The sequence below is a fragment of the Oncorhynchus clarkii genome, chromosome 31, assembly GCF_045791955.1.
Source record: "Oncorhynchus clarkii lewisi isolate Uvic-CL-2024 chromosome 31, UVic_Ocla_1.0, whole genome shotgun sequence".
NCBI classification, from domain to species: Eukaryota; Metazoa; Chordata; class Actinopteri; order Salmoniformes; family Salmonidae; genus Oncorhynchus; species Oncorhynchus clarkii.
In genome coordinates this window covers 24,159,606-24,179,299 of record NC_092177.1, presented here as the reverse complement: position 1 = coordinate 24,179,299, position 19,694 = coordinate 24,159,606, and the positions used below count along the sequence as shown (strand labels likewise).

Here is a 19,694-nt window from a genome sequence, read left to right as displayed (position 1 = left end):
AGTAGATGTCCTAACCAACTTGCCAAAACTATAGTTTGTTAACAAGATATTTGTGGAGTGGTTGAAAACGAGTTTTAATGACTCCAATCTAAATGTATGTAAACTTCCGACTTCAACTGTATTTATATGTACATATTCTTATTCAGCCCTTTACATATGTGTGTGTAAGGTAGTCGTTGTGAATTTGTTAGATTACTTGTTAGATATTACTGCACTGTCAGAACTAGATGCACAAGCATTTTGCTACACTCACATTAATAACATCTACTAACCATGTGTATGTGACCTATAAAGTTTGATTTGAGAGCACCAGCTGTTCGGGATGACTGTGTGATAACGTAGCCGATGTGAACAAAACCTTTAAACAGGTCAACATTTACAAAGCCGTTGGGCCAGTCGGATTACCAGGACGTGTACTCAAAGCATGCGTGGACCAACTGTCAAGTGTCTTCACTGACATTTTCAACCTCTCCCTGACCGAGTCTGCAATACCTACAGTACATGTTTCAAGCAGACCACTATAGTCCCTGTGCCCAAGGAAGCGTAACTTGAAAGTAACTTGCCTAAATTATTACCACCCCGTAGCACTCACGTCTGTAGCCATGAATTGCTTTGATATTCTGGTCATGGCTCATATCAACAGCATCCTCCTGGAAATCGTAGACCCACTCCAATCCGCATACCGCCCCAACAGATCCACAGATGACGCAATGTCAATCGCACTCCACACTGCCCTTTCCCACCTGAACAAAAGGAACACCTATGTGAGAATGCTGTTCATTGACTACAGCTCAGCGTTCAACACCATAGTGCCCGCAAAGCTCATCACTAAGCTAAGGACTCTGGGACTAAACACCTTCCTCTGCAACTGGATCCTGGACTTCCTGACGGGCCGCCCCCAGGTGGTAAGAGTAGGCAACAACACGTCTGCCACGCTGATCCTTAACACTGGGGCCCCTCAGGGGTGTGAACTTAGTCCCCTCCTGTACTCCCTGTTGACCCATGACTGCATAGCCAAACACGACTCCAACATCATCATTAAGTTTGCTGACGACACAACAGTGGTAGGCCTGATCACCGACAACGGTGAGATGGCCTATAGGGAGGAGGTCAGAGAACTGGCCCTGTTGATGTTAATGGGGGCGTGTTCGGCCCGCATTTTCCTGTCGTCAACGATCAGCACCTTTGTCTTGCTCACATTGATGGAGAGGTTGCTGTCCTGGCACCAGTGTGGTGCCAGGACAGCCCCCATTAACACGCCCCCATTAACATCAACAGGGCTGTAGTGGAGCGGGTCGAGAGTTTCAAGTTCCTTGGTGTCCACATCACCAACTAACTATCATGGTCCAAACATACCAAGACAGTCGTGAAGAGGGCACGACAACGCCTATTCCCTGTCAGGAGACTGAAAAGATTAGGCATGGGCCCCCAGATCCTCAAAAAGTTATACAGCTGCACCATAGAGAGCATCCTGATGGGTTGCATCACCGCCTGGTTTGGCAACTGCTCGGCATCCGACCGTAAGGCGCTACAGAGGGTAGTGCGTACGGCCCGTCACCGGGGACAAGCTTCCTGCCATCCAGGACCTATATAACAGGCTGTGTCAGAGGAAAGCCCATACAATTGTCAGAGACTCCATTCACCCAAGTTATAGACTGTTTTCTCTGCTACTGCACGGCGAGCTATACCCTAGCTCCAAGTCTAGGACCAAAAGGCTCCTCAACAGCTTCTACCCCCAAGCCGTAAGATTGCTGAAGAATTAATCAAATTCGCCACCTGACTAATTACATTGTCCCCACCCCCCCACCCCTCCCATTTGTACACTGCTGCTGCTCGCTGTTTATTATCTATGGATATTCACTTCACTCCCACCTATATGTACAAATTACCTCAACTAACCTGTACCCCTGCACACTCCCTGTATATAGACTTGTTATTGTTACTCTTATTGTGCTACTTTTTATTATTATTGTTGACTTACGTCTATTTGGTAAATATTTTCTTAACTTTTCTTGAACTGGACTGTTGGTTAGGGGCTTGTAAGTAAGCATTTCAAAGTAAGTTCTACAGGTGCCAAATAAAGATTGATTTTGATTTTAACAGATAATTTTCTTTTTCCCCTCCCCACTCAGACCATTATACAGACAGTCCTAGCCAAATTCTTACTTGAGAAATTGCTCTTTGCTAAGAAGCTATTTCTGTTTCTTTATAACCATTTTGATTGAAAACAATCACAGTAAGGTACTTCAATGTTACTCAGAAATGATTTGAATTTGAGATGAAAATGGCTGCATTGGACCTTTAAGAACATTAAAAAGCAGAACCAAAGGAAACAATTAATGTTGTCTTAAAATAACCGCTATGCTCCACTATGCTCCTGAATATTTTACCGCTGTGTTGTCATGCTGGTGTTTACAAAATGTCACTCGGCGGACTGGTCTGAACCTGAAGTGTTGTCTGGGATGACGTGCTCTGGCTGCCTCTGCCTGCTGTAGTCTGAAAGGAGATAAACACAGCAATTACTGATGTTTAGCAAAGCTCCACCACCACCCTGCTTAAAAGCAGCTAATTAAGCCCTGAAAGACCAGAGCAGAGAGAGAATGCCCCAGAACAGCAACAAAATTAGACCCAATCAAGTCATGAGAAAACAAAAAGATCATTAAAATCAAATCAAAATCTAATTCTATTTGTCACATGCGCTGAATACAAACAAAGAAATGCTTACAGTACATGTAGGTAGAGTTATTAACGTGACTATGCATAGATAATAACAGAGAGTAGCAGCAGCGTTCCGGGGCGGGGGGCAATGCAAATAGTCTGGGTAGCCATTTGATTAGCTGTTCAGGAGTCTTATGGCTTGGGGGTAGAAGCTATTTAGGATCCTCTTGGACCTAAAACTTGGCGCGCCGGTAACGTTTGCCGTGCGGTAGCAGAGAGAACAGTCTATGACTAAGGTGGCTGGAGTCTTTGACAATTTTTAGGGCCTTCCTCTCTCACCGCCTGGTAAAGAGCTCCTGGATGGCAGGAGCCTTGGCCCCGGTGATGTACTGGGCAGTACGCACTACCCTCTGTAGTGCCTTGCAGTCGGAGGCTGAGCAGTTGCCATACCAGGCAGTGATGCATCCCATCGGGATGCTCTCAATGGTGCAGCTGTAAAACCTTTTGAGGATCTGAGGTCCCAAGCCAAATATTTGCAGTCTCCTGAGGGGGAAAAGGTTTGATCGAGCCCTCTTCACGACTGTATTGGTGTGCTTGTACCATGTTAGTTTGTTGGTGATGTGGACACCAAGGAACTTGAAGCTCTCATCCTGCTACACTACAGCCCTGTCGATGAGAATGGGGGCATACTTGGTCCTCCTTTTCCTGTAGTCCACAATCATCTCCTTTGTCTTGATCACGTTGAGGGATAGGTTGTTATTCTGGTACCACCCGGACAGGTCTCTGACCTCCTCCCTATAGGCTTTCTCATCATTGTCGGTGATCAAGCCTACCACTGTTGTGTCATCTGCAAACTTAATGATGGTGTTGGAGTCGTGCCTGGCCGTGCAGTCATGAGTGAACAGGGAGTACAGGAGGGAGCTGACTGGCCCCCGTGTTGAGGATAAGCGTGGTGGATGTGTTGTTACCTACCCTTACCACCAGGCTGTCAGGTACTCCAGGATCCATTTGCAGAGGGAGATGTTTAGTCCCAGGGTCCTTAGCTTAGTGATGAGCATTGAGGGCACTATGGTGTTGAACACTGAGCTGTAGTCAATGAATAGCATTCTCACATATGTTTTCCTTCAATCCATGTGTGAAAGGGCAGTGTGGAGTGCAATAGATATTGCATCATCTGTGGATCTGTAGGTTGTTATCAAAATTGGAGTGGTTCTAGGATTACTGGGATAATGGTGTTGATGTGAGCCATGACCAGCATTTCAAATCATTTCATGGCTACAGACAGAGTGAGTGAGTGCTACGAGTCGGTAGTCATTTAGGCAGGTTACCTTAATGTTCTTGGGCACAGGGACTATGGTGGTCTGCTTGAAACATGTTGGTATTACAGACTCGCACAGGGAGAGGTTGAAAATGTCCGTGAAAACACTTGCCATTTGGTCAGCGCATGCTCGGAGTACACGTCTTGGTAATCCGTCTGGCCCTGCGGCCTTGTGAATGTTGACCTGTTTGAAAGTCTTACTCACATTGGCTGCGGAGAGCGTGATCACACAGTCATCCGGAACAGCTGATGCTCTTGTGCATGTTTCAGAGTTACTTGCCTCGAAGCGAGCATAGAATTTATTTAGCTCGTCTGGTAGGTTTGTGTCACTGGGCAGCTCTCGGCTGTGCTTCCCTTTGTAGTCTGTAGTTTGCAAGCCCTGCCACTTCCGACAAGCATCGGAGCCGGTGTAGTACGATTCGATCTTACATGCTGACTACACCGCTCCTATTTAGCTAGCTTGCTGTTGCTAGCTAATTTATCCTATTTAGCTAGCTTGCTGTTGCTAGCAAATGTATCCTATTTACAGTGCCTTGCGAAAGTATTCGGCCCCCTTGAACTTCTGGAGAGAGTTTGCTGCACTGAAAGTAAAGGGGCTGAATATTTTTTTTTTTTAAATGAGTATGGCGATTGGCAACTAAAAGAAATTTAGACATACATGTTATTCAATTATAGCACCCACACTGCTCGCACTCGCCAACAAGCATCTGCGTTGCCAAGGGCTAAAATAGAAGTCAGTTTTATTTGCGACGCTAATCGCTCTGCAAGTCCTGCCTCTCCCATCTCCTCATTGTTTATAGAAGCAGATACCCACTTGCCATCTCCTCATTGGTTATACCCACGTGGGTGGCTGAAAGACGAGGTCGGTGGTGGTAATACTCATTTTATGAAAGTTAGTTGCCAATCGCCATATAAGTCCAAAGAAGAAAAAGCCTGGAAGGAGGAGAGTTGACTAGAAACGATTCGGTTGAGAGTTTTATGTGTGGGTTAATTGTCGGAGTAGAGGACCTTGTACATTTCAGGTAAAATAACAGCTCAACGTTTTTATCCTACGACAATTTAGCTAGCAACAGCAAGCTAGCTAAATAGGATACATTAGCTAGCAACAGCAAGCTAGCTAAATAGGATAAATTAGCTAGCAACAGCAAGCTAGCTAAATAGGATAAATTAGCTAGCAACTGCAAGCTAGCTAGCTAAATTGCCATAAATGTTTAATGCTTTTCGACCTGTCCCCAAATTAATATAATTGGTTTGTTTTGATATTTTAATCTGCATGTCTTGATCGCGTTTGGTGTGTGAGGACAAATCTATTTGCGCACGCATGCGGCCAGTTTGGGTACGGTGTTAGTCCTGCATTGACGCTTTGCCTGTTTGATTGTTTCTTTGGAGGGCATAGCGGGATTTCTTATAAGCTTCCGGGTTGGAGTCCCGCTCCTTGAAAGCAGCAGCTCTACCCTTTAGCTCAGTGCGGATGTTGCCTGTAATCCATGGCTTCTGGTTGGGGTATGTACGTACAGTCACTGTGGGGACGACGTCCTCGATGCACTTATTGATAAAGTCAGTGACTGATGTGGTGTACTCCTTAATGCCATCGGAAGAATCCCGGAACATATTCCAGTCTGTGCTAGCAAAACAGTCCTGTAGTTTAGCATCTGCTTCATCTGACCACTTTTTTATAGACTTAGTCACTGGGGCTTCCTGCTTTAATTTTTGCTTGTAAGCAGGAATCGGGAGCATAAAATTATGGTCAGATTTGCCAAATGGAGGGCGAGGGAGAGCTTTGTATGCATCTCTGTGTGTGGAGTAATGGTGGTCCAGAGTTCTTTTCCTTCTGGTTGCACATTTAACATGCTGATAGAAATGAGGTAAAACTGATTTAAGTATCTCTGCATTAAAGTCCTCGGCCACTAGGAATACCGCCTCTGGATGAGTGTTTTCCTTGTTTGCTTATGGCTGAGTACAGCTCATTGAGTGCGGTTTTAGAGCCAGCATCGGTCTGTGGTGGTTTGTAGACAGCTACGACAAATACAGATGAAAACTCTCCAGGTAGATAGTGTGGTCGACAGCTTATCATCAAAATTAAGGAAATCTTTGACTATGTACAGATTCAGTGAGCATAGCCTTGCTGTTGAGAAATGCGACCAAAGGCAGACCTGGCTCTCAAGAGAAGACAGGCTATTTGTATATTTTACTTCTAGTGGAGGAGAGCCTAAGATACATGCAAGCAGACACACCCACAGACTGACAGAGAGGGTATATAGATACAGACACACACACACTGAAAATGAGAGTACACACCACAGACACACACAAACCCTCTCCAGTCTCTCTGTGTGTCGTGTCCCAGTCTCTGTCTGCATGGTTAGGGCTGAGATTAAAAATACATAGTGGTCAGTGGCCTTTAGTGTCACCACAGGGACAGATTTGTGTCATGTCGTGTGATTGGCCTATCCAGTAGGAAGAGAACAAACAGTCTCATTAATCAGGGAACTCTCTCGTTCCTCGTTGGGGTGCTGGAGGACTGGTGTGTATGTGTGAGATGTCATAATGTTGCCTGTTCTGTTATGTAGATTGAGATGCTAGCAGGGGTCAATAGTGTGCATGCTTGCCTGCGCGTGTGCATGTGTATAGCGTGTGTGTGTGTGCTGTGTGTGTGTGTGTGCTGTGTTATGTCAGTAGATAAAGCTGTGCGTGTTGAGGAGCTCTCTCTCAGATGACAGGTAAGAAGATGGGAAAGGCCACAGCTGCAGCCAGCAGAGATGAGTTACACAGACACTCACAGCCCTCTGTAGAGCAGCAGTAGTACTCACTCTGCTGTCATCTGATCTACTGCATTCTGTTACTGTAATACACTGCACTCTGTTACTGTAATACACTGATACACTGCACTATGTTACTGTAATACACTGCACTCTGTTACTGTAATACACTGATACACTGCACTCTGTTACTGTAATGAACTGCACTATGTTACTGTAATACACTGATACACTGGACTATGTTACTGTAATACACTGCACTCTGTTACAGTAATACACTGATACACTGCACTATGTTACTGTAATACACTGATACACTGCACTATGTTACTGTAATACACTGCACTCTGTTACTGTAATACACTGATACACTGCACTATGTTACTGTAATACACTGATACACTGGACTATGTTACTGTAATACACTGCACTCTGTTACTGTAATACACTGATACACTACAATATGTTACTGTAATACACTGCACTCTGTTACTGTAATACACTGATACACTGCACTATGTTACTGTAATACACTGATACACTGCACTATGTTACTGTAATACACTGATACACTGCACTCTGTTACTGTAATGCACTGCACTATGTTACTGTAATACACTGCACTCTGTTACTGTAATACACTGATACACTGCACTCTGTTACTGTAATACACTGATACACTGCACTCTGTTACTGTAATACACTGATAAACTGCACTCTGTTACTGTAATACACTGCACTCTGTTACTGTAATACACTGATACACTGCATTCTGTTACTGAATATCAACCAGTTTTTTTGTGGTTTATTATTCTATTAGTGCTGCCTTTAGCTAAGTGGAGTACACTGTCGATCATCTCTCACTCTCTCACACACTCACCTCCCATCACCTCCAGTCACAGAGCAAGTCAAAGTGCTTGATTCCTTTGTTTATCATTCTTGCTTCCCTTCTGGGGAGAGCAGGGGTGTAGAGCAGGGGTGTGTGTAGAGCAGGTTATAGAGCAAGGATGTGTGTAGAGCAGGGGTGGAGAGCAGGGGTGGAGAGCAGGGGTGTAGAGTAGGGGTATGTGTAGATCAGGGGTGTGTGTAGAGCAGGGGTGTGTGTAGAGCAGGGGTGTGTGTAGAGCAGGGGTGTGTGTAGAGCAGGGGTATATGCAGATCAGGGGTGTGTGTAGAGCAGGAGTGTGTGTAGAGCAGTGGTATAGAGCAGGGGTATAGAGTAGGGGTATATGTAGAGCAGGGGTATATGTAGAGCAGGGGTATATGTAGAGCAGGGGTGTGTGTAGAGCAGGGGTATATGTAGAGCAGGGGTGTGTGTAGAGCAGGGGTATATGTAGAGTAGGGGTGTGTGTAGAGCAGGCGTATAGAGCAGGGGTAAAGAGTAGGGGTATATGTAGAGCAGGGGTAAAGAGTAGGGGTATATGTAGAGCAGGGGTGTGTGTAGAGCAGGGGTATATGTAGAGCAGGGGTGTGTGTAGAGCAGGGGTGTGTGTAGAGCAGGGGTATATGTAGAGCAGGGGTGTGTGTAGAGCAGGGGTATATGTAGAGCAGGGGTGTGTGTAGAGCAGGGGTATAGAGCAGGGGTATATGTAGAGCAGGGGTGTGTGTAGAGCAGGGGTATATGTAGAGAAGGGGTGTGTGTAGAGCAGGGGTATAGAGCAGGGGTATAGAGCAGGAGTATAGAGTAGGGGTATATGTAGAGCAGGGGTATATGTAGAGCAGGGGTGTGTGTAGAGCAGGGGTATATGTAGAGCAGGGGTGTGTGTAGAGCAGGTGTGTGTGTAGAGCAGGGGTGTGTGTAGAGCAGGGGTGTGTGTAGAGCAGGGGTATATGCAGAGCAGTGGTGTGTGTAGAGCAGGGGTATAGAGCAGCGGTATAGAGCAGGGGTATAGAGCAGGGGTATAGAGTAGGGGTATATGTAGAGCAGGGATATATGTAGAGCAGGGTTATATGTAGAGCAGGGGTGTGTGTGTAGAGCAGGGGTATATGTAGAGCAGGGGTATGTGTAGAGCAGGGGTGTGTGTAGAGCAGGGGTGTGTGTAGAGCAGGGGTATAGAGCAGGGGTATAGAGCAGGGGTATAGAGTAGGGGTATATGTAGAGCAGGGGTATATGTAGAGCAGGGGTGTGTGTAGAGCAGAGGTGTGTGTAGAGCAGGGGTATATGTAGAGCAGGGGTATAGAGCAGGAGTGTAGAGCAGGGGTGTGTGTAGAGCAGGGGTGTGTGTAGAGCAGGGGTATATGTAGAGCAGGGGTGTGTGTAGAGCACGGGTATATGTAGAGCAGGGGTGTGTGTAGAGCATGGGTATATGTAGAGCAGGGGTATATGTAGAGCAGGGGTGTGTGTAGAGCAGGGGTATATGTAGAGACGGGGTATATGTAGAGCAGGGGTATATCTAGAGCAGGGGTATATGTAGAGTAGGGGTATATGTAGAGCAGGGGTGTGTGAAGAGCAGGGGTATATGTAGAGCAGGGGTGTGTAGAGCAGGGGTATTGAGTAGGGGTGTATGTAGAGCAGGGGTGTGTGTATAGCAGGGGTGTGTGTAGAGCAGGTGCATATGTAGAGCAGGGGTGTGTGTAGAGCAGGGGTGCGTGTAGAGCAGGGGTGTAGAGCAGGGGTATAGAGCAGGGGTGTAGAGCAGGAGTATAGAGCAGGGGTGTGTGTAGAGCAGGGGTGTAGAGCAGGGCATAGAGCAGGGGTGTAGAGCAGGAGTAAAGAGCAGGGGTATAGAGCAGGGGTATAGAGCAGGGGTATAGAGCACGGGTGTAGAACACGGGTGTAGAGCAGGGCTGTGTGTAGAGCAGGGGTGTGTGTTTGCGTCTGCTTCTGTGTTTCCTAACAGAAGCAGTGGCCAGCGTCCATGCATGTATTTGTATGTGTGATCTCAGGATGTATGTCCGTTATCTTAAGGAATGTTGTCAACTGCAGGGTAATACCTGAGCCACCCACGATCACACAATATCACCTCTCTGTTCCGTACTCCATCTGATCCCAACGTCCTGATTCCTCTGGGTTTGATGGAATTCACTGCAAACTAGGCAATATTATGCAACCCAGCGTTCATGGTCCGTTTCAAGTGTATACATGATATCTACAATGATATGATTATAGACATGATATCTGCAATGATATGATTATAGACATGATATCTACAATGATATGATTATAGACATGATATCTACAATGATATGATTATAGACATGATATCTACAATGATATGATTATAGACATGATATCTACAATGATATGATTATAGACATGATATCTACAATGATATGATTATAGACATGATATCTACAATGATATGATTATCGACATGATATCTACAATGATATGATTATAGACATGATATCTACAATGATATGATTATAGACAGCGGAATCACAACTTGAGCCCGCTGTCAGCTGAAGAATAAATGAGTTGATATAATGATAGGACTATTACAGTAAGAATGATTCTCATCTCCAGCACTCAATTCCACTGTGTCTGTGTGTGTGTGTGTGTGTGTGTGTGTGTGTGTGTGTGTGTGTGTGTGTGTGTGTGTGTGTGTGTGTGTGTGTGTGTGTGTGTGTGTGTGTGTGTGGGCGTGCGTGTGCGTCCTTGTATGTATGTGAGTGTATAACTTCCTCTCATTCCTGTTACAGTGCTGACAGTGTTATTACCTGAGTTATGGTGTGTGCACACACACATACAGATACACAGACACAGACAGACAGACAGACAGACAGACAGACAGACAGACAGACAGACAGACAGACAGAGAGACAGACACACACACACACACACACACACACACACACACACACACATACACACACACACATACACCCTACTATTATTCAGGTGCCCCAGCTGGCAGACAGTGTGGTAAAAATGTCGGACTAGGTTAACTACCGGTTTTTAGCGTTGCTTACAGGTGCTGTGTGTGTGTGTGTGTTTTGTATGATTTTCTGTTAGCATCACAGTTGGGAGGTGTTATAGATGTTACACAGCATATTCCCTTCCCTTCCCTTACTCTTCACTCCTCCCCCTCTCATCCCCTTCACTCCTGATCTTCACCCTCTCTCCACTTCTCTCCCTCTCTAGATGGCTGTGTGTTGGAATAAGTGAAGGGAAAGGTGATGCACTGTATTTAAATAAATGAAATATTTATGGGGTCAGCCAATTAAAACCCAACCAGGAGTTGTCAGAGGGAATCTTGGGAACACATTAGAGCTGTGTTAATAGGATGATTTCCATTTGACACATGCAGACAGTGGACAGAGACCCAGGCGGGGTTGGAAGAGGGCATGGGGGGGAGGGGGCTGAGACTGTTGCTGCTACCGAGGGGATAGGAGAGGGGTGTAGGAGAGTGGGGCAGAAGGGGAAAAGTGGGGTAGAAGATGGGGCAGAAGGGGAATAGTGGAGTAGGAGATGGGGCAGAAGGGGAATAGTGGAGTAGAAGATGGGGCAGAAGGGGAATAGTGGGGTAGGAAATGGGGCAGAAGGGAATAGTGGGGTAGGAAATGGGGCAGAAGGGGAATAGTGGGGTAGGAAATGGGGCAGAAGGGAATAGTGGGGTAGGAAATGGGGCAGAAGGGGAATAGTGGGGTAGAAGATGGGGCAGAAGGGGAATAGTGGGGTAGGAAATGGGGCAGAAGGGGAATAGTGGAGTAGAAGATGGGGCAGAAGGGGAATAGTGGGGTAGGAAATGGGGCAGAAGGGGAATAGTGGAGTAGAAGATGGGGCAGAAGGGGAATAGTGGGGTAGGAAATGGGGCAGAAGGGGAATAGTGGAGTAGAAGAGTGGGCAGAAGGGGAATAGTGGAGTAGAAGATGGGGCAGAAGGGGAATAGTGGGGTAGAAGATGGGGCAGAAGGGAATAGTGGGGTAGAAGATGGGGCAGAAGGGGAATAGTGGAGTAGAAGATGGGGCAGAAGGGAATAGTGGGGTAGAAGATGGGGCAGAAGGGGAATAGTGGGGTAGGAGAGTGGGGCAGAAGGGGAATAGTGGAGTAGAAGATGGGGCAGAAGGGGAATAGTGGAGTAGAAGATGGGGCAGAAGGGGAATAGTGGGGTAGAAGATGGGGCAGAAGGGGAATAGTGGGGTAGGAAATGGGGCAGAAGGGGAATAGTGGAGTAGAAGATGGGGCAGAAGGGAATAGTGGAGTAGAAGATGGGGCAGAAGGGGAATAGTGGAGTAGAAGATGGGGCAGAAGGGGAATAGTGGGGTAGGAAATGGGGCAGAAGGGAATAGTGGGGTAGGAAATGGGGCAGAAGGGGAATAGTGGGGTAGGAAATGGGACAGAAGGGAATAGTGGAGTAGAAGATGGGGCAGAAGGGAATAGTAGGGTAGGAAATGGGGCAGAAGGGGAATAGTGGGGTAGGAAATGGGACAGAAGGGAATAGTGGAGTAGAAGATGGGGCAGAAGGGGAATAGTGGGGTAGGAAATGGGGCAGAAGGGGAATAGTGGGGTAGGAAATGGGGCAGAAGGGGAATAGTGGAGTAGGAAATGGGGCAGAAGGGAATAGTGGGGTAGGAAATGGGGCAGAAGGGAATAGTGGGGTAGGAAATGGGGCAGAAGGGGAATAGTGGGGTAGGAAATGGGACAGAAGGGAATAGTGGAGTAGAAGATGGGGCAGAAGGGGAATAGTGGGGTAGGAAATGGGGCAGAAGGGAATAGTGGGGTAGGAAATGGGGCAGAAGGGGATTAGTGGGGTAGGAAATGGGACAGAAGGGAATAGTGGAGTAGAAGATGGGGCAGAAGGGAATAGTGGGGTAGAAGATGGGGCAGAAGGGGAATAGTGGAGTAGAAGATGGGGCAGAAGGGGAATAGTGGGGTAGGAAATGGGGCAGAAGGGAATAGTGGGGTAGGAAATGGGGCAGAAGGGAATAGTGGGGTAGGAAATGGGGCAGAAGGGGAATAGTGGGGTAGGAAATGGGACAGAAGGGAATAGTGGAGTAGAAGATGGGGCAGAAGGGAATAGTGGGGTAGGAAATGGGGCAGAAGGGGAATAGTTGGGTAGGAAATGGGGCAGAAGGGAAATAGTGGGGTAGGAAATGGGGCAGAAGGGGAATAGTGGAGTAGAAGATTGGGCAGAAGGGGTATAGTGGGGTAGGAAATGAGGCAGAAGGGGAATAGTGGGGTAGGAGAGTGGGGCAGAAGGGGAATAGTGGAGTAGGGAATGGGGCAGAAGGGGAATAGTGGGGTAGAAGATGGGGCAGAAGGGGAATAGTGGGGTAGGAAATGAGGTAGAAGGGGAAAAGTGGGGTAGGAAATGGGGCAGAAGGGGAATAGTGGGGCAGGAGATGGGGCAGAAGGGGAAGAGGGAGAGGAGAGAGAGGTAAGATAGGAGATGAGAGGGAGATGAGAGAGATGTAAGATCAGAGATGAGAGGGAGAGAGATGTAAGATAGGAGATGAGAGAGGTAAGATAGGAGATGAGAGAGGAGAGAGATGTAAGGTAGGAGATGAGAGAGATGTAAGATAGGAGATGAGAGGGAAAATAGAGGGGGAGTAGGGTAGGAGGTAATCAGTGTTGCTATGTAGTGTAATGTGGTTTCAGGGTCACTGAGCACCCCACTTAGAGAGTGACAGAACACCGGTATCGTTCCCCAATTTGTTTTACACACAAAAACTCAAAAGTACACACATACATTCTCTCTCTCTCCCCCTCCCTGTCTGAAAGTAGCTCAGTGTAATTCATCAGGGAAGTCCAGTTGTGTGTGTGCAGCACAGTGTGAGTGCGGTGCACACACTCAGACAGCAGCTTTACTGCAAACATCAGCTACGCAGTGCCAATAGGAGCGGGCACATCTGGCAGACACAGAGACTAATCTACTGGCTGGGGATAACTGTTCTTAGAAATCAGCTCTATCACTACAGTAGAGAGTGGACCATACCATATATTTAAGCAAAAAGGCCAATACCTGCCTTCTAATTATTTCTAATCTTCTCTGTCTACACTTGTCAGTCACTCCTCCCCTCTCTATATACCCTCCCCTCTCTATTAACTCTGCCTCTCCCCATTTACTCTACCCTCTCTATTTACTCTACCCCTCTCTATTTACTCTACCCCTCTCTATTTACTCTGCCTCTCTCCATTTACTCTACCCTCTCTATTTACTCTACCCCTCTCTATTTACTCTGCCTCTCTCCATTTACTCTACCCCTCTCTATTTACCCTACCCCTCTCTATTTACCCCTCCCCTCCCTATTTACTCTGCCTCTCCCCATTTATTCTACCCTCTCTATTTACTCTACCCCTCTCTATTTACTCTACCCCTCTCTATTTACTCTACCCCTCTCTATTTACTCTACCCCTCTCTATTTTGCCTCTCTCCATTTACTCTACCCCTCGCTATTTACTCCACCCCTCTCTGTTTACTCCACCCCCTCTATTTACTGTTCCCCTCTCTATTTACTCCACCCCTCTCTATTTACAACACCCTCTCCATTTACTCTACTATGCTCTATTTACTCCACCCCTCTTATTTTACTCCACCCCTCTCTATTTACTCTACCCCTCGCTATTTACTCCACCCCTCTCTGTCTACTCCACCCCCTCTATTTACTGTGCCCCTCTCTATTTACTCCACCCCTCTCTATTTACAACACCCTCTCCATTTACTCTACTATGCTCTATTTACTCCACCACTCTTCTTTTACTCCACCCCTCTCCATTTACTCTACCCCTCGCTATTTACTCCACCCCTCTCTGTTTACTCCACCCCCTCTATTTACTGTGCCACTCTCTATTTACTCCACCCCTCTCTATTTACTCCACCCCTCTCCATTTACTCTAACCCTCTCTATTGACTCCGCCCCTTTCAATTTACTCTACCCCTCTCTATTTACTCTACCCCTCACTATTTACTCTACCCGTCTCTATTTACTCTACCCATCTCTATTTACTCCACCCCTCTCTATTTACTACACCCTCTCCATTTGCTCTACTACTCTCCATTTACTCCACCCCTCTCCATTTACTCTAACCCTCTCTATTGACTCTGCCCCTTTCTAATTACTCTCACTTTATGTCCTCTCTCTTTCTGTTCTCTCTCTCTTTCTGTCACACTCTCTTTGTGTCCTCTCTCTTTCTGTCTCTCTCTCTTTGTCTCTCTCTTTCTGTTCTCTATCTCTCTTTTCTGCCACACTCTCTTTGTGTCCTCTCTCTTTCTGTCTCTCTCTCTTTGTGTCCCCTCTCTTTCTGTCTCTCTCTCTGTGTCCCCTCTCTTTCTGTATCTATCTCTCTTTGTCTCTCTCTTTCTGTTCTCTCTCTCTTTTTGTCACTCTCTTTCTTTCTCTCTCTTTTTGTCTCGCTCTTCCTGTCTCTCTCTCTTTCTGTCTCTCTCTCTCTTTCTGTTCTCTCTCTCTTTCTGTCTCTCTTTCTGTTCTCCCTCTCTTTTTGTCTTTCTGTGTCTCTCTCTTATTGTCTCTCTCTTTCTGTTCTCTCTCTTGTTCTGTCTCTCTCTCACTTTGTGTTCTCTCTCTTTCTGTTCTCTCTCTCTTTCTGTCTCTCTCTGTGTCCTCTCTCTTTCTGTCTCTCTCTCTCTTTGTCTCTCTCTTTCTGTTATCTCTTTTTCTGTCTCTCTCTCTTTCTGTCTCTCTCTTTTTGTCTTCTCTTTTTCTGTTCTCTCTCTCTCTCTTTCTGTCTCTCTCACTCTTTGTTTCCTCTCTCTTTCTGTTCTCTCTTTTTTTGTCTTTCTCTTTCTGTTTTCTCTCTTTCTGTCTCTCTCGTTTTGTCTCTCTCTCTTTCTGTCTCTCTCTCTGTCTGTCCCTCTTTTTCTATCTCTCTCTCTCTCTTTCTGTTCTATCACTCTCTCTCTCTTTGTGTCCTCTCTCTTTCTGTCTCTCTCTCTCTTTTTGTCTCTCTCATTCTGTCTTTCTCTCTTGTTGTCTCTCTCTTTGTCTCTCTTTCTGTTTTCTTTCTCTTTTTGTGTCTCTCTGTGTCCACTCTCTTTCTGTCTCTCTCGCTCTCTCTTTGTCTCTCTCACTTTGTGTCCTCTCTATTTCTGTTCTCTCTCTTTGTCTCTCTCTTTCTGTTCTCCCTCTCTTTCTGTCTCTCTCTCTTTTTGTCTCTATCTGTCTCTCTCGTTCTGTTCTCTTTCTCTTTCTGTCTCTCTCTGTGTCCTCTCTCTTTCTGTCTCTTGCTCTCTTTGTCGCTCTCTTTCTGTTCTCTCTCTTTTTCTGTCTACCTCTATATGTTCTCTCTCTTTCTGTTCTCTCTCTCTGTCTGTCTCTCTCTCTTTCTGTCTCTCTTACTTTGTGTCCTCTCTCTTTCTGTTCTCTCTTTCTTTCTGACTCTCTCTCTTTGTTTCCTCTCTCTCTGTTCTCTCTCTCTTTCTGTCGCTCTCTCTTTTAGTTTTAAGAAGGGGCGGCAGGGTAGCCTAGTGGTTAGAGCGTTGGACTAGTAACCGAAAGGTTGCAAGTTTGAATCCCCGAGCTGACAAGGTACAATCTGTTGTTCTACCCCTGAACAGGCAGTTAACCCACTGTTCCTAGGCCATCATTGAAAATAAAAATGTGTTCTTAACTGACTTGCCTAGTTAAATAAAGGTGAAATAAAAAAGTGAATTGGCCACTGTAGTTGTGATACAAACCTTATCAAAACATATAAGCCTATAGGCTAGGCTACATGAGGTGTGCGAATAATGATTTGAACAAGTAAAAAAAAAAGAAACAAATTGTTTCTTCTGCTGGGCATCATTCACAGGTGACAGGCTAATATTGTCACCCATCAGACTATTCTTGATTTAATCTAAATAATATATGTGTGAGATTTGTTTTGATTTAAAATGGACCATTACCATGCACCTGTATTGAAACAGGAGCAGCTGGAAAAAAGACGTCATCTATTAAATAGCGAATGGAGAACGCTTTTCCCCCTGGTTAATTTTCATACCAGCCAGGTAGACTATACTCCTGTTGTAAATATATGCAATGTGCTTTATATTTGGAAAGTTGAGGAATAAATATTATAGAAAGCCGATGGGTTCCTCCACTTTTTATTAGTGGCCATCACTCTGTTTTCACCTGCAATTGCATCGCCTATAGAAATGTTGCGTAAAATGAGCTCATGAAGTGTTTGATTCGATTTTTGAATTCATTTGCATTGATGTCACAGTGATTAGAGGGACAATAGAATGCTGAGTACCAGGCAGTTAGCAAGTTTGGTAGAAATCCTAATTACTGTGACTAAACAATCATGTGAAATTTGACTGCCTTCATGACTCATAACCGCTGATGTGGCAGATATACGGTCACCGCAACAGACCTAAGTGTGATTTACATACCAGACTGGCCCTTAGTACACACACACACACACACACACACACACACACACACACACACACACACACACACACACACACACACACACACACACACACACACACACACACACACACACACACACACACACACACACACACACACTAAATTTGTCTCAGTGCTGACTTTCATGTTGACGGCTCCAGTGACACTCATTTTCAACCCTCAGTTTACAGTTCCTGTCCACCCTGGCTGTATTGTTGCAGCCTTGTGGAGGATGGACAGATCGGAATGGGAAACAGGAAAGACATCTCATTATGTCACAGTGGATGGGATGTGCATGGAAGCGTCCATTTGTGTTGTTGTGTGTTCTTACGGTATAGCAACATTGACTCTTTTAACAAACTCTTCAGAGGATTACCAGCTCCTGGTCCATGTCTTCTCCTCCACAGTGGCTGAACTACACTAACTACACCACAGTGTGTGCGTGCATGTGTGGGGTGGGAGGTTGAGTGGGAACTGATGAACCTCCCCTTTCTTAATTGGAAGCTCAACGTTCTCATTAGAATCACGTTCATGGTCTGACCTGACCTTTACCTTCTCACCTTTGGGATCAATGTACTGTATTTCTCCTTCTTGCCGTCTCCCTCTCTCCCTCCCTCTCTCTTGTCCTCCCTCACCCCCCCCCCCCCTCTATCTATACCTCTCTCCCCCTTCTTTTCTCTGTCTGTGTATAAGGATCAGTCGGAATTAGGTGTGCAGTGGACCATGGAGAATGAAACAGCGTTTAGTGTTAGAGCCAAATTGCAGACTGGGGAATATTTCCTTTCAATAAGTATCTTATTGAATTTAGCCTAGGAGAGATAAAGGCCCCATTTTCCTCCTATTACCCTTCTCCTTCTCGCCTTCTCTCACCTCCTGTCTCATCCTCCTCTCCTTCTCTGTCTTCGACTCCTCCTCTCCCCTCCTCTCTCCTCCTCTCCTCCTCCTTTCCCCTCCTCTCTTCTGCTCTCTGTTTCTATTCTCCTCTCCTCTCCCCCCATCTCCCCTCCTCTCTCCTCTCCTCCTCCTCGCTCATCTCCCCTCCTCTCTTCTCCTCTCTCCTCCTCTTCTCCTCTCCCCTCCTCTCTCTCCTCCTCTCTTCCTCTCAACTCCTCTCCCTTCCTCTATCCTCCTCATCTCCTCCTCTCATACTCCTCTTTCCTCCTCTTCCCCTCCTCTCTCCTCCTCTCACCTCCTCTCCCTTCCTCTATCCTCCTCCTCTCCTCTCCTCCTGCTCCTCTTTCCTCCTCTCCCCCTCCTCTCTCCTCCTCTCCTCCTATCCTCTCCCCTCCTCTGTCCTGCCTTCCTCTCTCATCCTCTTCTCCTCTCCTCCTCCTCTCCTCTCTCATCTGATTCTAATACACAGTTTGTCTACGGTTACTGTGCTTCCCCAACAGAGTATTACTGATACTGACAATGTATTCAAATGTGTTCATTTCACAGCATTAAGGAGTTGATAACTTAATTGGCAGTTATGGCAGTTAATTGGCAATATTAAGCCTGTATGCTTACTGTGGTTTTTATCCTGTGTGTTGTATGAATAGTTACATTTCTAGTGGCAACACTTTCAGAAAGTGTGAATCAATTGATGCTTTTGAGTAAACTTTGTTGGTATGTGTGAATCCAGTATTCAGTTGTGCTGTCTTCTACAGTAGAGTATTGCAGTATTCAGTTGTGCTGTCTTCTACAGTAGAGTATTGTAGTGTTCAGTTGTGCTGACTTCTACTGTAGAGTATTATAGTATTCAGTTGTGCTGTCTTCTACAGCAGAGTATTGTAGTATTCAGTTGTGCTGTCTTCTACAGCAGAGTATTGTAGTATTCAGTTGTGCTGTCTTCTACTGTAGAGTATTGTAGTGTTCAGTTGTGCTGTCTTCTACAGCAGAGTATTGCAGTATTCAGTTGTGCTGTCTTCTACAGCAGAGTATTGTAGTATTCAGTTGTGCTGTCTTCTACAGCAGAGTATTATAGTATTCAGTTGTGCTGTCTTCTACAGCAGAGTATTGTAGTATTCAGTTGTGCTGTCTTCTACAGTAGAGTATTGTAGTGTTCAGTTGTGCTGTCTTCTACAGCAGAGTATTGTAGTATTCAGTTGTGCTGTCTTCTACAGCAGAGTATTGTAGTGTTCAGTTGTGCTGACTTCTACAGTTGAGTATTGTAGTATTCAGTTGTGCTGTCTTCTACAGTAGAGTATTGTAGTATTCAGTTGTGCTGTCTTCTACAGTAGAGTATTATAGTATTCAGTTGTGCTGACTTCAACAGTAGAGTATTATAGTATTCAGTTGTGCTGTCTTCTACAGTAGAGTATTGTAGTATTCAGTTGTGCTGTCTTCTACAGGAGAATATTGTAGTATTCAGTTGTGCTGTCTTCTACAGTAGAGTATTATAGTATTCAGTTGTGCTGACTTCAACAGTAGAGTATTATAGTATTCAGTTGTGCTGTCTTCTACAGTAGAGTATTATAGTATTCAGTTGTGCTGTCTTCTACAGTAGAGTATTATAGTATTCAGTTGTGCTGACTTCAACAGTAGAGTATTATAGTATTCAGTTGTGCTGTCTTCTACAGTAGAGTATTATAGTATTCAGTTGTGCTGTCTTCTACAGTAGAGTATTATAGTATTCAGTTGTGCTGTCTTCTACAGTAGAGTATTGCAGTATTCAGTTGTGCTGT

The 19,694-nt window shown here is 45.6% G+C and overlaps 1 protein-coding gene across 1 annotated transcript in view; it reads left to right on the top strand.

Annotated features, from left to right (window-relative positions):
- LOC139391013 (A disintegrin and metalloproteinase with thrombospondin motifs 2-like) overlaps positions 1–19,694 on the top strand; it is a 200,727-nt gene that overhangs the window by 100,316 nt on the left and 80,717 nt on the right. The gene's annotated exons all lie outside the window — the stretch shown is intronic.